Source organism: Protopterus annectens, chromosome 16.part0 (assembly GCF_019279795.1).
Source record: "Protopterus annectens isolate FY-2018-M chromosome 16.part0, PAN1.0, whole genome shotgun sequence".
NCBI classification, from domain to species: Eukaryota; Metazoa; Chordata; order Ceratodontiformes; family Protopteridae; genus Protopterus; species Protopterus annectens.
In genome coordinates this window covers 296053820-296073416 of record NC_056750.1, presented here as the reverse complement: position 1 = coordinate 296073416, position 19597 = coordinate 296053820, and the positions used below count along the sequence as shown (strand labels likewise).

The following is a 19597-nucleotide window of genomic DNA, read 5'->3' as shown; positions in this document are numbered from 1 at the left end:
CAATAATTTTAGTGCCAGATATTAATGTTGCAGATGTGAAAATGGATTTATAAAGTCTGTTGCTTTCAGGGATTGTACTATGTTTTTTCTCAGATCTTTCTTTTGTCTTTCCATCTCTGTTTTTTTTTTTTTTTTTAAACAGGAGAAATGGAAATTATATTTGCTGTAAACACGCTAGCCATTCAGGCAACATTTAAGATTTTCTACTTGCCATCTCGGCAGCTGGGATTTTTAATTAATGCAAAAGGTCTTGGAAATGAAAAAAAGATCCCCTGCTGATTCGCCACATGAAGTACTTCAGTGCATCAAATTAGCCCTTTGTAACTCTAAGAATTTATCCATTGCCCTCATCATAAACTTTACAAATGTAATTAAATTAGGCCTGAATCTGCTTAAAAAATACAACTGCAATGAATTAATGACACAGAATTCCTGTTTAACTGATAATTACTCCATGAGCATTTTATTAATTGGGAAACAAAATCAAAATCAAGGCATTATAATGCACATAGCAATAGAGATGAAAATAGAAATTGCTTTTTAATTTTATGATTTATTATCAAAGAAATGTGCACTGTGTTTCTGAAGCCATTTTGAAATTAATTTGGGGAAAATTGTGATGAATGCCTTCTTTTCTCATTTACTTAGGTCTAAAAGGGAAAGACCAAATTTACCATCAGTTTAGTAGTGGTGACAAAAGTTCATGAATGATGAGAAAGTCAGAATGTTTTCTTTTACATTATGCCTTAATGTAGTGCAGAAGTCACCAGATACCCAAGTTCAGCGATTTGTTGAAAGCAAATGCCTGAGCCATTAACATTTCAGAATAAGCATATAGTTCATTTTTGCTTTGCTCTGACATTTCTGTAAAGCATGTTCGTTGGTACACTCTAGTAGTACTGGAAATGCAGTATAAAACTCCAACCAAAATGGTAATATGTTAACTTTTTACCCAGGATATTCTTGTATACTCAGTCAACATTGTATTCACCTGTGAAATACTCCATATACAATGCAGCTTTGTTATGCAATATCTAATAGCATGTCTAGATTTTTTTCCTGAACTACTAACATTTGTACATGCTTCTTAATTACAATTTCCTTCTCTTGTTATTCTGCTACGTTCTATCATTTCAGTGTGAAATTGTTGACATTGCTCATTTTTGAAGCTGATGCCAGGCATCACATAGAAATGAAAAGTTATATTTTTGTTCCTTTGTATTTTATCCTGACACTGCTTGTGGCAGCGAATGAACCAGATTTAACTCACTTTAATGTTTAGATATTTGGTAATTTGTTTCTATTCATTTATTCATGTATTTATTTCTTTGCATGTTATTCTGTGACAGCTACAATTCTGTGTTAGAGCTGATCTTTTAACCTTAGATTTCAGTTGTAGGTAAAGAAATAAACAGAGCAATAAATGCCTATGTTGTGCAGCTGTTCCTGTTTGCTAGCATTTTCAAGGGAAAAGAATGAAATGAGTTATACAATGATATTTTGCCGGAGTTAAAATGCGTTGTAACTTGATTGGCCACTATGCTACCATGCATTTACATAGCAATTCCAAAAGTATTGCAATGCCTAATCACCTTTGGCATTACTAATAAGTAAAAAGGAGCTAGAAAAATCTGAGTTAAGTTGCATTGAGAGGTTGAAGTATTTTATTGCCTAGTAAATTACACAGCTCAGCTTTAGATACTGAGAGTTAGCTCAAATCCTATAAGTAGAAAGTCTGTTTCCATGAGAACTGATAAAATGCAGTCCACTCCGATGCAGTTTCTCAGCTCACTTTACAGTGATCCACACTCCAACATTCTGTATACTCAAACTCACTCACAGTCATCATTTATTTTTACATGGGGGCAAACTCTCCATGCTTATGTAAAAAGCATCTCCCCCTGCACCCTAAACTAATATATATATAACTCATAAGTTAAAAAACACTGAGTTATTCATAAACTCTACCAGTCCCTGGCCAACCCAATGCTACAGGGGCAGGGCATCTATCTGTACCACCAATTACATCAGTTAAGAAATAGACTCAGTCAGCTGGAAATTTGGCAAGTTAGGGTAAGGTGATTTTTCTTCACCTTTCTTGGGAAAGAAAAATACAAAATGTTACCAGTATTTTGTTTAAGAATTGGCATTACATACATCATACATCAGCAGCAAACTTCCCTGTTAATTTACATTGTGATGCTTCTATTTGAGTGCAGTTCAAAACTCAACAAAAGTAAATTATTTCTTGGACCATCTCCGGAATTCATAATTGTATAAGTTATTATATTACCCCATTTCATATTCTCGATAATAGTTGTGAACAAATAGTGAATGTAACTGAGGTGTATGCAGAAAAGTGATTTTTTTGTAATGGTTATGCACTATATGGTCCAATAGTATATTTAATTTTTATATTATGTGCAGAAAACTATTACTGCAGTGGTGGTGCTGCGGTAGCGTTGTCGCCTCACAGTAAGACGTTGTCCTGTTCGATTCTCAGCTAGAGCGGCTTCTGTGTGGAGACATGCGTGAATGGGCGTACCTTCATTGAAGGTTGTGCATCAGGGCCAGCAACTCGGCACGTAAAAATCTACTGCCAATCATTAGTGGACCAGAGTTCCGCTGTGGCGACCCCTAACCGGGAAAAAGCCGAAAGACACAACAACATTATGTGCAGAAAACTAAAGACTAATTGAAATAATGGCTGTAAAGAGTACAAAAGTACTCAAACTATTCAGTATTCATTTCTAACCTACTCAGTTGTTTTATAATTTTGTCAACAGTCCAAATATGTATTGTACCTCACTTTTCTGTTAGAAGATGCTGTTGATGTAAATATTATATACAGAAGCTCCCTGTTAGATTTAATTTCCTACTAGTGTGATAAAGTATTAATTTCATTTTGCTAATGTGATAAGGTATTCATCTCTACCCTTTAATGAGATAATGTATTTAATGGTAAACTCTCTCTATTCTCCCTTCTAGTCACAATCCACTGCATATCCTCTTCTTGGGCAAAGTTTCTTTCTAATCTCCAGTGACAAAAAACCCAATAGCCCATCAGACTGTCTGATGAAAATATATAAGTAGGAATGAATTAACTTCTACTGCTTCATAATATATTATTCTGTAAACTATAAAATAGGTAGCCAAACAGAAAAACATATATTTATATGTGAAAAAGTCTTGACTGGCTCTTGTGCACACAGCTAGAAGCAACCCAACACCTCAAAAGTTAAACTTCTTGGTGGCCTTCAGTTGTCCTGCCAAGCACTTCTTCCCCTCAAACTAAAAGTAATTACTGGCCCTTCTTCTATTTTGACTATATGATGCATAGCTAAATCTTCTTTCTTATTATCTTACCTACATGCATTCCTCTGAATGTTTTGCACAAGTTTAAAGTTCTATAGTAAAGCATTCTAACAGCCTAACAGGGTTTTTACATAAATTATAGTAGAGAGATCCAGAATAATGCTAAAAATGAGCCTTCTTATCTTTCTGAGCTTTATAGGGAATCAACTGATTTTTTTTTATATTTCTGTTAGTCCTTTCACTCTAGCGAGGATGTAGGCCTGCTTGGTACAGCCCCCACTTCATTCAGGCTTCACTCTGCACCCCTATCCTACCCCCAGTTCTCACCCACCCCCACTTCATCATTCTTATGGTTCCCTTACTCCCCCCTCCTTTAACTCTGCACCAATGCAAGTTTATATTAGTTTATGGAATTACCATTTCATTGAACCCAGAAACATCCAGAGGGAACATTGAAACTTAAAAACATTACAAGACCTAATTATCACAATCCACATCATCAAAGGGAAGACAGGCAGCCTGTCTTCCCTTTGGTGTTGTGGATTGTAATACTTACATCTTGCAATCTTTTTAAGTATTGGTGTTCTCATCTCAACATTCCCTGGTTCGATGAAATGATAATTTGATAAACTAATATATACCCAACAGCCCACACATACCATATATTATGTACCCAGAAACTCCACAACTTTTACACCCTCCCACTCATTAACCTCACCCACTTCATTAAAACTTCTCTCAGTTCTCTCTTACAGCATCCTACACCTTGAATCAATTCAAACACCCTCTCTTTCACAAAGAAAAATAAAACCCTTCTATTTACTCCATCCATGTTGCTTCCTTTTTTCCAGACCTTACTCCTTCTCCTCCTCTTCAGTTCATAAGATCACAGGTTCATGGAAGATTAGTAGGCTAATGACTTAAGAGCCTTACATGCCTAGCCAATATAACCTGATTTTACCCAATATATGCCCATAGGGGCAAGAGGATGGCATGGATTTCGGCCTGTAAATTGAGTATCTTACAGATTGCTCCTGTCCATAACAGGCATAGGCACTACCCAGGTGTAAATTAGCTACTTCCCATCCATTGATCCAAACTGTATTTGAAGAGGGCCAGGTAAAGGTCTCTCCAGCATGTTTTGTTTGAGTCGCTGACTACGTTTAGATCCCTAGATCAGATAACCTTCATGCTGTTTGACTTGTGGATGTGTAGCAACTCCATTAGGGCTGGATTTGTGAGTACCTTGTAAGTCAGGCATGGGTCACCCCTTAGTAGTCGGTTGGAAACAGAGTAAAGGGCTACGGCTTTTAGTCTATACAAATAGTTAATTTTGTTAACACCCTATATTATCTTTGAGAGAAACCTCTGAGGTCACTCCAGCTGCTTTAAGTGCCTACTCAAGTACATACTAAATGGCACATTGTACTTGATTATTGGTCTAATGAGAGCTGAGTACAGTGGGACTATAATTTCCTTTGATCTGGATACCATACCTTTACTTACAAGTTGTGCCACATAAAAGGACTTCCTCACCACTGTGGATACAAAGTTCAGGTTAATATCTATCTGTGTACCTAGATCTCTCACCTCTAAGTCTACTATTAGGGGTGTGTTGTTGATGTTGTAATGTGCAGGGGTATTTGACTTCCCTTAGAGTCTAATAATGTATTTTTTCACATTTAGTTTTAGACCATGGTTCTGACACCAATCATTTGTCTAATCTAGATCCTCCTGAAGGATATCTACATCACTCAAGGGGTTCAGTGATTGCTTCCAGCTTGCAGTTGTCAGCAAATTTTGTCATTCAGAGGCCTTCCACATAAGCCTTGATGTCAGAGAAGCATATTCTGAACAGGAGTGGTCCCAGTACTGAGCCCTGTGGCACACCACTAGTAACTGGCCTCTTGCTAGATCTGAATTCTCCCACTTTAACCAAGTGTCCTGTTCATTAGTCAATTGGCTGTTCATCTGGTGACATAGGGATTTATGCCCAGTTTTGTGAGTTTATTTAAAATACTTGAGTGGGGGATTTTGTCAAATGCCTTGGCCAGCTCAAGGTAGGGGGTATGTACTGTTTTACCTTCATCCATGGCCTTAGTGACTTTCTCAAAGGAATTCAAATTAAATAGGCATGACCTGACCTTGGCAAAGCCATAGCAGGTTAGGTCCAGTGTTTGTCATTATTTATCAGGTTAATGATTATTATTCCCACGTTCTTACATACAAGACTAGTCAAACTTATGAGTCTGTAAGAGGGATAACTGTTGCTGTCCTCCACTCTATTAGGACTAAGCCAGTCCATAGGCTATGGTTAAATAGAGATCCTAATGGTTCATAGGTTCATAGGTAGGTACTAGGCTATCCGCCCAAGGGCCTAAGTAAGCCTAGCCAACAAGGTTCCCTGGCTTACGCCATCCAAGAAAGTTATTTTCCTGTGGCACTGTCAAGCAGAGCCACAGAAGTGATCCCGGGGGGTATTTCCTATTTCTCATCCACTTACCAAGATTTTTCTTGAAGAGTGCTAATGAGGAACTTTGCTTGACATAGATGGGTAGCTTGTTCCGGAGTATGGGAAGTCTCTGGGACAGAAATCTATCCCTCCACCATGTCCTGTTTATTGTGGTGACAAGGTTTAGGTCCCTAGAGCATGTAGCTCGGAGGGATTGGGATATCTTTAGGTGTAGCATGTCCAACAGCTCTGGGTTTGACATAGCTTTATATGTTAGGCAGACATCACCCCGGAGTAGACGATATGCAACAGAGTAAAGCTGGAGTTTTTTGAGATGGTCAGTGTAGGGCATCTGTTTGAGGCCAGTGATCTTCTTTGTGAGGTACTTCTGTGGCCTTTCCAGCTGCTGCAGATGTCTTGTGAGGTAAATTCCAAAAGGGACGTTGTACTCTGTAATGGGTCTAATGAGTGTCGAGTAGAAAGGAACAATGACTTCTTTTTTCCTAGTTGAGAACCCTTTTGTGATGAGGTGTGCCATGAAGAAGGATTTCCTGACTACTGTGGCGATGTGATTATCAAAGGAGAGACTGCTGTCCACCTGGGTCCCCAGGTCTCATATCACACATTTGGCGTTAAGTAGACTGCCACCTATGTGGTAGTTCATGGGTACAGAGTTTTTAATAAAGGGGATAACAATGCACATTTTGGCATTGAGATTGAGGCCATGGCTCTGACACCAGACATCTGTCTCAGTGAGGCCCTTCTGTAGGATGTCCACATCATTTGGGGACTCAGCGATGGCTGCTAGTTTGCTGTCATCTGCGAACTTCATTAGCAAAAGGCCTTCTGTGTTAGCCTGTACTTCAGAGAAGTAGATACCAAACAGGAGAGGTCCCAGGGCTGAACCCTGTGGTATTCCACTTGTCACTGGTTTGAAGTCAGATTTGGAGTCGCAACGTTTACAGTGTGGGTTCTGTCAGTGAGCCAATTGGCAACCCATCTTGTGACATAGGGATTTATACCTAGTTTAGTGAGTTTAGCATGGGGAATGGTGTCGAAAGCCTTGGTGAGGTCAAGATTGGCTGTGTGAACCACCTTACCCTCATCTACAGCTTTGGTGACAGCCTCAAAGAAGTCGATCAGGTTCAGGAGGCATGATCTGCCTTTCACAAACCTGAACTGGGTGGGGTCCAGAGTTTGAAGGTTACCAATGTTTTTGTTTATGAGTTCCATGATGATATGTTCCATGGCCTTACAGACAAGGCTCGTCAGGCTAATAGGGCGATAGTTTCCAGGATCAGTGGTGGCTCCCCCTTTGTGATGGTGGGATAACTGTTGCTGTGCACCATTCAGTGGGCACAAAGCCTGATGTGAGACTATGACTGAACATGGTGCTTAGGTGGGGAGCCAGTTCGTTCTGAAGTTCATGTAAATCTCAGCCTGGGATGTTGTCCAGTCCCATAGATGCTGTGTTTTTGGCTTTAGAGAGTGCAGCTTTTACCTGCATAGTTGTGATTTCAGGGACTCTGCATTCTTCCTGTATAGTTATGGGCCCTTTCGGGGGTGAGAGGGGGTAAAGTTAGCACTGAACCTATCTGCCAGGATGTTTGGCAATATCAGTTGGTTCTATAATTTTCATGCCGTTGTGCTGTAACTCAGAGCAGATCTGGGTGTTGCCATTGAGATTCTTGACATAGCTATAGAATGCTTTGTGGTTATCCCTAGAATCAGTGGTGATTTTGTTTTCATAGCTAGCTTTGGAGGACCTTATAAGGGATCTTAGCTTCTTACTGAGGCTGACCAGGGAACTCCTCCACTCATGGGATTTTACTCTCTTTTACAACAGTTTCTTCCTTCTGTTGTAGAGTTTTTTATGGCAGAGGACCACCAGATTGGTTTCCTTTTTTTGGAGGATAGAATCTTGGTTCTGTTTTGAATAGCACGATCCATGCACTCGTGTAAGTGCTTATAGAGTGCATCTGTGTAGGATTCAGCAGTCGTAACTGTATTGTCCATCTGCATGGGTGTCATGAAGTTCACCACTTCTCTCTTAAGAAACATGAAGTTGGCTTTGGAGAAATTTTTTTACCATGATTTCGTTAATGGGGGGTGGGGGCGGGATGTGGATATCTAGGCTGATTAGCTTATGGTCGGATCTGGCCAATGAAGAGTTGACTTTAGGTGTGGAACACCGGTCACTCATGTTGGTAATGACTAGGTCTAGGATATTGTTGCCCCTGGTGGGGATGTGGATAAGTTGATCCAAGGCATTGGAATTTATGAATTCCAGAAAGCGTTGAGCGAAGGAGTTGGTACATGAGTAGTTTTCCAAGTTAATGGTGGAGTAGATGAAATCGCCCATTATTAGGGTGTTTGGTTGAACCCTAATATTTTCCAGTATATCAAGAAAAGAGGAGTGGGGATCCTGGGGCATCTGTAGCAAGCTACAGTTTGGATTGCAGTTTTGCCCAGAGTTAGTTGCACTTGGATAACTTCAGATGCATTATGCTGAGCAACTAGCCTGGAAGTGTGGATATCCTTAATGAATATGGACACACTTCTGCCTTTGGTGTTCCGGTCCAGGTTAGGTGGCTGAAAAGTATGGTATGAGTAATAGCCTGGTAATGCAGGGGTGCTCTCTGGAGCCTTGAATCAGGTCTCAGTCACTGCACAGATATAGATGTTCTCTATTTTAAGGAGTGCCACGAGGGAGTGCATTTTGAGATTTAAACTTCTAGCATTGAGTAGCATTACCCTCAGTTTTTGCTTGCCTGTTCCTGTTACAGTGGTGAATTTGTCATTTGAACCTTGCCTAAAAAAGGCACTATAGGGGCAGCAAGTGCCATAGCCAGTATCCGGAATCTCAGGGGTGACAGGTGCAGGCCATGTCTGGAAAAGCATCGTGGTCTGTCGACCATATCAGACAGATACTGAATCCCCTTAGAATAACACCAGAAACTTAGCCAATTGTTGAAATCAATCATTTGTTCTTGTACTGCAGTATCATTCTGGGTGATGGCAGGATGCTACTCAGGGCTAGGGTCATACCTGCCTTGGCTACAAGATCAGAGAGCTCTTCCACATCTCTTTTCATGTAGTCCAGGAAGGTACAGCTCAGGTCATTCACACCAACATGGACAATGACAGAGTCATATTTGTACTTGTTGTGGAGTGACCTGAGTGTTTGGGTTATGCAGTGGATTCTGGCACCCGACAGGCAGCTGAGAGTAACCTGCTCCTTGTTTAGCCTGGTGAGTGGGACATCAGTGTGCCTGACTATAGAGTCACCTATGACTAGTGTGTTGGGTATGTTGTTTTGCCTCATGGGCTGTGGTTGAGTGGCACACTGAGTTGGGGGGGTGGAGGTTGATTGAGTTTCTGCTTTGGAGGTCTCTGTTGCTTGAGCAGATTATTACTGAGAGCCTCCGCAAATGTTTTTGTGTTTCTATGTGTGGATTTTGGTGGTGTAGGTTTAGTGTTTACCTTCTCCTCTTGACCGTCAAGTTTAGTCTTGGTTGGAGAGAGCTTTACCTCCAGTTTGGCTAGATAAGTCCTGATTTAAGTTGTTTAAGAGGCAACCCGGTATATCGTTAGGCCCCATTGAAGCCATGTTTTTAGCTTTAGAGAGCACAGTGGCAAACTGTTTTTGATGATAACTGGCAGTGGCGTGGTGGAGAGTATTTCTTGGGGGAGATCTGGGGGTGAAGGACAGGTGAAATATAAGATGAATTTGATGGCCAGCAGATTTGCTTTATCTTTCAGCTGAGTATAGGTGATGTCTTCTACAATTAATTTTGCATATTGTTATGTGTTGCCCTTAAGATTGTAGACATAACTAAAAATGCCTTACGATTATCCTTAGCTTTGGAGGCTATTTTTTAAGCCTAATATATTCCACACCTTCTCTCCCACCATAAAATTAAAATTATTAACCACCACAACTAATCTTTTATTATAAATATACCAATTTTGTTCCACATTGAGCAGTATGGAGATATTCACCCCAACCCAGGTGCCAACCAAAAGAGACACCACACACCAAAACACTACACCAGGTCCTAACCAAAGAACACAGCACACCCCAAAACACTACAGATACTTAACATTAAATCTTAGAAGCATATGTAATAAAATCACCCCTCTTCAAGCCCAAATACGTCAGTATAACCCAGACATCCTAGCCATAACTGAGACCTGGCTAATCCTGATATAAAGGACAGAAATATTGCCCTTTAACTATAATATAATCAGGCTACATAGAATTAATAAAAAGAGGAGGAATAGTCCTACTCTTCCCAAATGCTTACACACTAACTCCCTTTTCAGGTTCTAAATATTTAGCATCAGGATCTAGGCATTCATTGTCATGGGGATATATCTCCATAAGCACAGGATACCTAATTAATGAGAGGGATAAAACTATAAGAAATGGAAAAGAGGTCAAACTACAACTTCGAAAAATGAAAAAAAACAAGCTGGACAAACAAATTAGTGTGAAGAAAGATCAAGAAAAATTTGAAGAAAATTTATATAAAGATATTGAGCATAATAGGAAACCGATTTATAGATACAGTAGGTAAGATGTTGAAGGACATCGTAACAGTGCTAGAATCCAAACAAATTGTTCACCTTCGGTCTCTCCAATAAGCGTCTGCTGCCCAAAAGTCGAATGAAATGCTGGACAAATTCAATAATCCACGGTAACTGGATAAACACAAAATTTATTGAACTCACGACACTACACCATAAACGAATACATGAACGTAACTCCAATCCTCGTGAGCGGAACACTCACATCTTTCCGTGTTTAGATTCTAAAATTTATTCCCAGACACAGCAGATTACATATATATTTACATCATCTTATGCAAAACAGTTTGGCTCCATAAATACGTTGTTCTAGTGGCATCCAGGTAACCTCAGATGCTGAACTCAAATTAGATTATATTGAAAAAGAACTATGCAAACTAGATTCAAACAAGCACAGAAAAGGAGATGGAATTAGTAATAATAACATGAGAATAATTCAGCAAGAACTTACAGTGCCATTATAGCTAGTATTTACTAGGTTGTATAAATATGGGGAGAATCCTCATGACTGGAGACATGCATTTATTAAACCTGTCTTTAAGGGAAAGGAGACTAGGACAAACCAATAGCCATACAGACCTTTAAGTCTACTTTCATGTTGTGTAAAAATAATAGATATGGTAATACTGGATACGTTATTGTCAGAACTGGTAAGGTTAGGATTTGATACCATATATCAGTATGCATATTTTGAAAATAGATATATTACCATCTGCAGCATGCTATGAATGAAAAATGTTGTTGCGATGTAATTTATATAGATTTAACTTCAGCATTTGACAGGGTCATACACAAAACACTGATCAATAAATTAGAGCAACTAGGTATTGATGTACTCTTGATATGATGGATAGCTTCACAGCTTACACGCCCTGGCATGGCAAGTGTCATATTGCAATTGGACAAGTGAAATACTTGGTAACAGTCAGGGTGTCACACAGAGCTCTGTACTGGGCCCATACTTGTTTAGATTGTGTTTTTTAATCCATCTTAGAAAACTTTTACTTTTGTAGTATTTATTCAAGTTTATAAACTGTAATGTTATTTCTGTTATTTGTAGAGCTTTTCACCCCGGGCATTCACTGTAATGGAACTCTGTTTTGCCCCAGCCAGACTTTCATAGGTTCGTAGGTGTGTACTAGGCTAATGGCCCTGGAGCCTTTACAAGCCTAGCCTATAGAATTACCCTGGCATCGTGCCACCCGGCCTTAGTTCCCAGTGCCTCTGTCGAGTAGAGCCACTGAAGTGATCCCTGGGGTGAATTTTTTATTTCCCATCCACTCATCAAGATTTCTCTTGAAGAGGGGCAGTGAAGTGCTCTGTTTGACCTGTGTGGGAAGTCTTTTCCATAACATGGGCAGTCTCTGGGTTATGAACCTGTCCCTCCAGCATGTTCTGTTGATTGTGGTAATGAGGTTGAGGTCTCTGGAGCATGTGGTGTGGAGGGACTGGGATTTCTTTAGCTGTAGCATTTCTAACAGAGCTGGGTCAGACATGGCTTTGTTTGTCAAGCAGAGATCGCTTCTAAGTAGGTAATATGAGACAGAGAATAGTTGGAGTTTTTTGAGTCGGTCCATATAGGACAAGTGTTTAAGGCCAAGGATCCTCTTTGTGAGGTACTTTTGTGACTTCTCCAGTTGTTGCAGGTGTCTAGTGAGGTACATGAAAAATTGGGCATTGTACTCGATGATTGGCCTAATGAGAGAAGAGTAGAGGGAGACAATGACCTCTTTCTTCCTGGATGCAAAACCCTTAGTAATGAGATGTGCCACATAGCAGGACTTTCTGACCACAGTGGCAATGTGGTAGTCAAAAGAGAGGTTGCTGTCAACCTGTGTTCCCAGATCTCTTATAACGCCTTCTGTGTTCAGTGGACTACCATCGATTTGGTAATTCATGGGAGCTGGGTTTTTCCCAAAGGGGATGATGATATTTTTTAGCATTGAGCTTAAGGCCATTGTTCTGACACCAGTCATTGGTCTCAGTGAGGCCTTTCTGTAGGATGTCAACATCACTTGGGGAATTAATAATAACTCCCAACTTGCAATCATCTGTGAACTTTGTCAGCCAGAGTCCCTTTGTGTTGGCCTGGACTTCAGAGAAGTAGATACCAAAGAGGAGAGAACCCAGGACCGAACCCTGTGGGACTCCACTCATGACTGGTCAGCAGACTGACTTGGAGTCAGCTACTTTCACACTGTGGGTTCTATCTGTGAGCCAATTTGCAACCCACCCAGTGATATAGGGGTTGATGCCTAGCTTAGTGAGTTTTTCTATGATTCCTGAGTGGGGAATGGTATCAAAGGCCTTGGCCAGATCAAGGTAGACTGTATGAACCACCTTGACTTCATCCACAGCTCTGGTGACTGACTCAAAGAAGTTGACCAGGTTGAGCAGGCATGATCTACCCTTCACAAAACCAAACTGTGTGGGATCCAGAGTTTGGACATTCCCTATATCCTTGTTTATTAGGTCCATGATAATGCGTTCCATAGCTTTGCATATCAGACTTGTCAGACTAATGGGGCGAGAGTTCCCAGGGTCTGTAGTCACTCATCCTTTGTGGAGAGGGATGACTGTGGCAGTGCATCATTCATCAGGGACAAAGCCTGAGGTGAGGCTGCGATTGAACAGGGCACACTGGTGAGGTGCTAGTTCACTCTGTAGTTCATATAGAACACAGCCAGGGATATTGTCAGGTCCCATAGAAACTGTATTCTTGGCCTTGGACAGTGCTGTTTTAACCAGTGCAGCAGTAATACTGGGTGCCTGGCAATCTACTGGTATTGTGTTTGGTCCTTGGGGGGGGGGGTTAAAGTTGGCACTGAATCTGTCGGCCAGTATATTGGCAATATCTGTTTGCTCAGTATAGGAGGTACCATTGTGCAGTAGCTCGGAGCAAATCTGGGTTTTGCCATGAAGATTCTTTACATAACTATAGAAGACCGTGTGGTTGTCCTTACTATCTGCTGCAATTCTGTTTTCATAGCTATCTTTAGAGGATTTGATGAGGGATCTCAACTTTTTGTTGAGGCTGATAAGGGAGTTTTTCCAGTCTTGGGACTTCACCTTATTCCGCATCAGTTTCCTCCTTCTGTTGTAGAGTTTGTTTAGAGCAGGGGACCACCAGATTGGCTTCCTGTTTTTGGAGAAGAGAGTCTTGGTTCTATTGGGTATGGTGAGATACATGCATTTGTGTATGTGTTCGTACAGTGCATTGGTGTATGATTCGGCAGTCATGCAACTATTCTCAATTTTCATGGGTGCTGTGAAGTTAGCCACCTCTGTTTTTAAGAACCCAAAATTTGCTTTGGAGAAGTTTTTCATGGTGGTTACCTTTGCAGGGTGGGGTGGGGGAGGGATGTGGATTTCCAAGGTGATTAGATTGAGGTCAGATCTAACCAGAGAAGAGTTGACTATTGGTGTAGAGCAATGGTCGTCCATGTTAGTAATGGCCAGGTCAAAGACGTTGCTACCTCTAGTCGGGGTAAGAACGAGCTGGTTCAGGGCACTGGAATTAATGAATTCCAGGAAACATTGGGCAAGTGTATTGGTACATGAATAGTTTTCCTAGTTAATGGAGGTATAGTTGAAGTTGCCCAGTATGAGTCTGTTGGGTTGGACCCTAATATTATCCAGGGTGCTTAGGAACATGGAGTGTGAGTCTTGGGACATGGTTGGGGACCTATAGCAGGCTACAACCTGAATCGCTGTCTTACCCAATGTTAGCTGCACCTGAAGTATCTCTGATGCATTGTGTTGGGCTAACAGTCTGGAGATGTGTGCATCTTTTATGAATATGGAAACACCACTGCCTTTGGACCTTTGGTCCAAGTTCTGGGGCAGAAAGGTGTGGAATGCGTTATAGCCTGGTAGTGCAAGGGTGCTTTCTGCTGCCTTGAACCAGGTCTCTGTTACAGCACAAATGTTGATGTTCTCCATTTTATGGAGTGCTTCGAGCGAGTGCATTTTGAGATTTAGACTTCTAGTGTTGAGCAGCATGACCCTCAGATTGCATTTATTTGTAGCTGTTATGGTGGTAATTTGGTCTTTGGAATACCACCTAAAAAAGGCACTATGGGGTGGCAAGAGCCTTTGCCAGTATCCAGAAGCCCAGGGGTGACAGATGCAGGCCATCTTTGGCAAAGCATCGAGGTCTGTCAGTCATGTCATCCCAGGCAGACAGATACTGGATCCCCTTAGAATGACACCAGAAACCTAGCCAATTGTTAAAATCAATCATTTTCTGCTTATACTGTAGTATCATTCTGGGTGATGGTAGGATGCTGCTCAGGGCTAGGGTCATACCCACCTGGGCTATATAATCTGAGAGTTTCTCCATGTCTATTTTCATGTAGTCTAGGGAGGTGCATGTCAGGTCATTCACACCAACATGTACAATGACAGAGTCATATTTGTACTGAGGGACCTGAGTGCATGCATTATATGTCAGGGCCTGACACCTGACAGGCAGCTGACTGTTACTTTCTCCTTATTCAACCTAATGAGCGGGTCATCAGTGTGCCTCACTATCGAGTCACCTATGACTAGTGTGTTGGGCATGCTGTTTTCCCTTAGGGACTTTGGTTGAGTGGCACACTGTTTAGGAGAGTTATGTGTCTCATGATTAGTGTTCTGCCTTGGAAGTCTCTGGTGTTTGTGTAGATTTTTATTGAGAGCCTCCATGAAGGTGGGTGTGTGGTTTGTGTTTTTATGTGAAGGCAGTGCTGGTGTGTGTTCTGGAGGGCTATGTGTTCCATGTGGTGTGGTAAAAGTGTTGACCTTCTCCTCTTGACCAGCTATTTCAGTCTTGGCTGGAGAGTTAAGTGGCTTCCAATTTGGATATATAAGTGCATCTCTCACAAGTCTGAGTGTTGGGAGGTAAGAGGAGAGGGTTGTCAGTGTACATGAGGCAGTTGCTACATTGCCTCAGGATGCCCAGCGAACTGACCTTTAGACATGCCTGGAGGGGTGGGCATTAATAATAAGTACTGGAGCTGTTTCCTTGTAGAACGTTTAGTGCTGGTAGCACTTTTGTGTGCTACAATAATTGCTACAAGAAGTCTGTTAAATTGTTAGACTAAAAAGCTAGTAAAACTGGAGGAGAGGAGAGGAGAAAACTAGCAGATCTAGGGGAAAAATTGAAGAGCAGACTTTCACAGAAGCTTACAAGCAGTCCTGGATACAGGAAATCTATATCTGGACTAGACTAGTTACAGGAAAGGCGGGAAACAAGTGAAATGCGGGCTTTCCTGGTAAAAAAAATGTCAAATAAATAAATGATAAACACGGACCCCATGAAAGTACTTACCCCACATTGGTATTATACTTTGCAATGAGAGAAGGTGGTGGTGTACTAGGAGGTATGCACTGAAGTGTGTATGTTTCCATTACATCACTGTATGCCACGCCTAGGAGTACAAAGGCATTTGGAAGTCAATGAAATATACATTTGGCAATGCATACTAGCAGATAGTGTTGCTATGCAGAGTGCTCTCATTAAAAGCAGATAAAAGCAATGGGGAGATAATGCACCAGAAAATCAGATAAGAAGACTCACAGGCATGTCATTTTAAAATGATAATGTCATTAACAAATCTTATTAATGCATACCAGTTCAGCTAAAGGGCTTGCTGGATCATGACTGTATGAAACGTGAGACAATAAGCCAAACAAAAAAATAATTAATCACTTCAGCTAGTGCAGTTTCATTGAAAAAGAAAGAAATCATTCTATAGCATTTTTCTGCTTTGTACATATCTAATAAGGCCCTACTTTGAGGATCTTACATTATGAATACAAGCATATGTTCGTTTTTGAACTGTCTCCTAACAGTATCTTCCGAACTTATTTAAAAATATAAGGTTGCGTAAGAGCTTCTATTTCCACCTCATTTCAGAAAATGTGCACATCTTATGCAGCTACTTTCCTCACTAAATGTAAATTTGTACCCCTCCACCTCTTAGATCAAGAAACCTATGCAAAGCCATAAATAAAAGTGGGACAAAGGCCCGGAAATAGGGTCAATTTTTAAATATTGCTCTTACAAACTTAGAAAGTTGATAAAATAACAGCTTTTACATTTGTATGAATTTTCTGAAGGATATGAAGTCTGAAAGTCAAATGTATGTCATTATTTTCAAAATTTAGTCTTTAATGATTTGCCACCAATTTGCCAGAAAACTACAAATTTTATGAAAAACGGACCAAAAATATGAGGCACAAATCTGGACATCCTGCCAAAATCTATACAGTTGAGAGGTATGTGTAAATTACACATAAGGAGAACTACTTTTATGATATGAGCTATCATACCACTGTAATTTAGAATAATCTACATTAGAACCATAACAATAAATAGCATGTGATTGAGTGGTATTCAAAAAAACTGTACACAGATGGCTTGTACACCTCTTAAGAAATACATACTGCAAAACACTCATTTTCATTCTTCTAACTTTCCAACTTTGAAGATTTGTTTTTGCAAGAGTAGCATAAATATTAATATTTTTTAGTGTCATTACAAACCAAATACTTTAATAATGTGGAATTAAAAGCCATGTTTACATCGCTGGATGGAAACATTTGCTTTTAAATTAGGCATAGAAAGTAAAACCTTTCACTATGCAGTTTAAATGAAGAGATTACTCCACCCTCCAATACACCACAATCACACACACACATACACACACACAAACATATGTGTATGTATGGTAGAGATTTGCACACACACAAACATACACACGCATACGCACACACAGCTGTTGAGTATGCTTTTGGATATCCAGCCCTGATGCAACATAATATTATTTTCATTAAAAACAGGAGGTCCAAAATCCAAAAGTTGTGTGCTATGACTAAAGTCCCACCAAACAGCAAACAGCAAAATCCAAAAAGGGAAAAGAATGGCAGGACACTGCTGGATTAACTCCTTCTTTATTAAAACAACCAAAACAGCCAAGGATAAGCGCTTTCGGGTGTGATACCCTTCATCAGATAAAAAGGAACAAACATTGCCATTATTTTAAATTAAAAGCCAACCAATCAGCAATCAATAAACTACCCGCCTTTTTTGTAGGGCGGGTTTCAAAGGAACCATGTCATTTAACCCTGGGCTCCTATGAGCCCTCAGCTCCAAGATCCATTTAGATTCAAGGGATTCTGTCAACAACCTTATATCCCCTCCCCTATTATTTAACCTTGCGTTAACCACAGCCCTGAAGCTGAAAGTGTGTGTGGAGTGCTGTTCAATGTGCCTATAAAGAGCATTATGCACATTTTTATTTCTAATATTGGAAAGATGCTGTAGAATTCTGATTTTAAACATATTGTCGGTCTTCCCAACATAATATGCTGTGCAATGTTCACATGTAGCCAAATAAACTATGTGACTAGTCCTACAAGTAGCCCTTGCCTTAAGGTGGTACACTTTTCCAGTAACAGGATGTTTAAAAGTTGCATTCTTATTAATGGACGGACAGGCTTTACATAAGCCACAGGGAACACTGCCTGGGCTATCCTTAAATGAATTGGATGTAGTAAAAGCCCTTTCAGTGCAAAGGATGTCCTTTAAATTCTTATTTCTCTTATATCCAAAACTGGGTCTAGATCCTATTAGGCCCTTTAACTTATTGTCACTTCTTAAGATGTTCCAGTTGTTAAAGACTATATTTTTTATATCTTTGGTATTACTACTATAGGTGACAAACAACTTAGGTTCCCTTTTTGTATATCTCTGTGGAACTTTGGCCTTAGCTTCAGCATGCTCTTGTCTGATCCATGGTTTATATTTACTATCCCTTTTCTGCCTACTATTATTAATGACCTCACTGATCATCCCCTCATTGTATCCTCTGTCCAAAAACATTGCTTCAAGGACTCTATATCTTTCTCATATTCTATATCATTCATTGATATCCTAGATATTCTGCCTGCCTGGCCCTGAACTATGTTGGGAAACATATGACGGGGATGCATGCTATCAAAGCACAGCAGACTGTTCTTCCAACAATCCTTTCTGAATAACTTCGATGAAAAACCATCACTAGTTTGTGTGATACTGACATCCAAAAAATCTAAGCTGGTGTCAGAGAGTGTAGGTAGCTGACAAAATCTATTAGCATGTCTTTATAGGGGACAAGCAAATTTATAGACAAGCACAGGGGGTAGCTAAGGGCACCCCCTGTGCTAACACATACGCTAACCTGGTCCTTTGGTTTTGGGAGAAAGATGTAATTTTAGAACATCCACTATGGAAACAACATGTGTATATGTATACACGTTTTGTAGATGATGTTTTTTTCTTCTGGAGGGGTGATGCAGACATGCTAATAGATTTTGTCAGCTACCTACACTCCACCACATCTTTCCTTAGATTTAAGTTGAATTTCTCTGACACCAGCTTAGATTTTTTGGATGTCAGTATCACACAAACTAGTGATGGTTTTTCATCGAAGTTATTCAGAAAGGATTGTTGGAAGAACAGTCTGCTGTGCTTTGATAGCATGCATCCCCGTCATATGTTTCCCAACATAGTTCAGGGCCAGGCAGGCAGAATATCTAGGATATCAATGAATGATATAGAATATGAGAAAGATATAGAGTCCTTGAAACAATGTTTTTGGACAGAGGATACAATGAGGGGATGATCAGTGAGGTCATTAATAATAGTAGGCAGAAAAGGGATAGTAAATATAAACCATGGATCAGACAAGAGCATGCTGAAGCTAAGGCCAAAGTTCCACAGAGATATACAAAAAGGGAACCTAAGTTGTTTGTCACCTATAGTAGTAATACCAACGATATAAAAAATATAGTCTTTAACAACTGGAACATCTTAAGAAGTGACAATAAGTTAAAGGGCCTAATAGGAACTAGACCCAGTTTTGGATATAAGAGAAATAAGAATTTAAAGGACATCCTTTGCACTGAAAGGGCTTTTACTACATCCAATTCATTTAAGGATAGCCCAGGCAGTGTTCCCTGTGGCTTATGTAAAGCCAGTCCGTCCATTAATAAGAATGCAACTTTTAAACATCCTGTTACTGGAAAATTGTACCACCTTAAGGCAAAGGCTACTTGTAGGACTAGTCACATAGTTTATTTGGCTACATGTGAACATTGCACAGCATATTATGTTGGGAAGACCGACAATATGTTTAAAATCAGAATTCTACAGCATCTTTCCAATCTCAGAAATAAAAATGTGCATAATGCTATTTATAGGCACATTGAACAGCA

General features: G+C 40.2%; 1 protein-coding gene across 1 annotated transcript in view; it reads left to right on the top strand.

The window, feature by feature from the left end:
- LOC122790850 overlaps positions 1-19597 on the top strand; it is a 183190-nt gene that overhangs the window by 102599 nt on the left and 60994 nt on the right. The window lies entirely within an intron of this gene.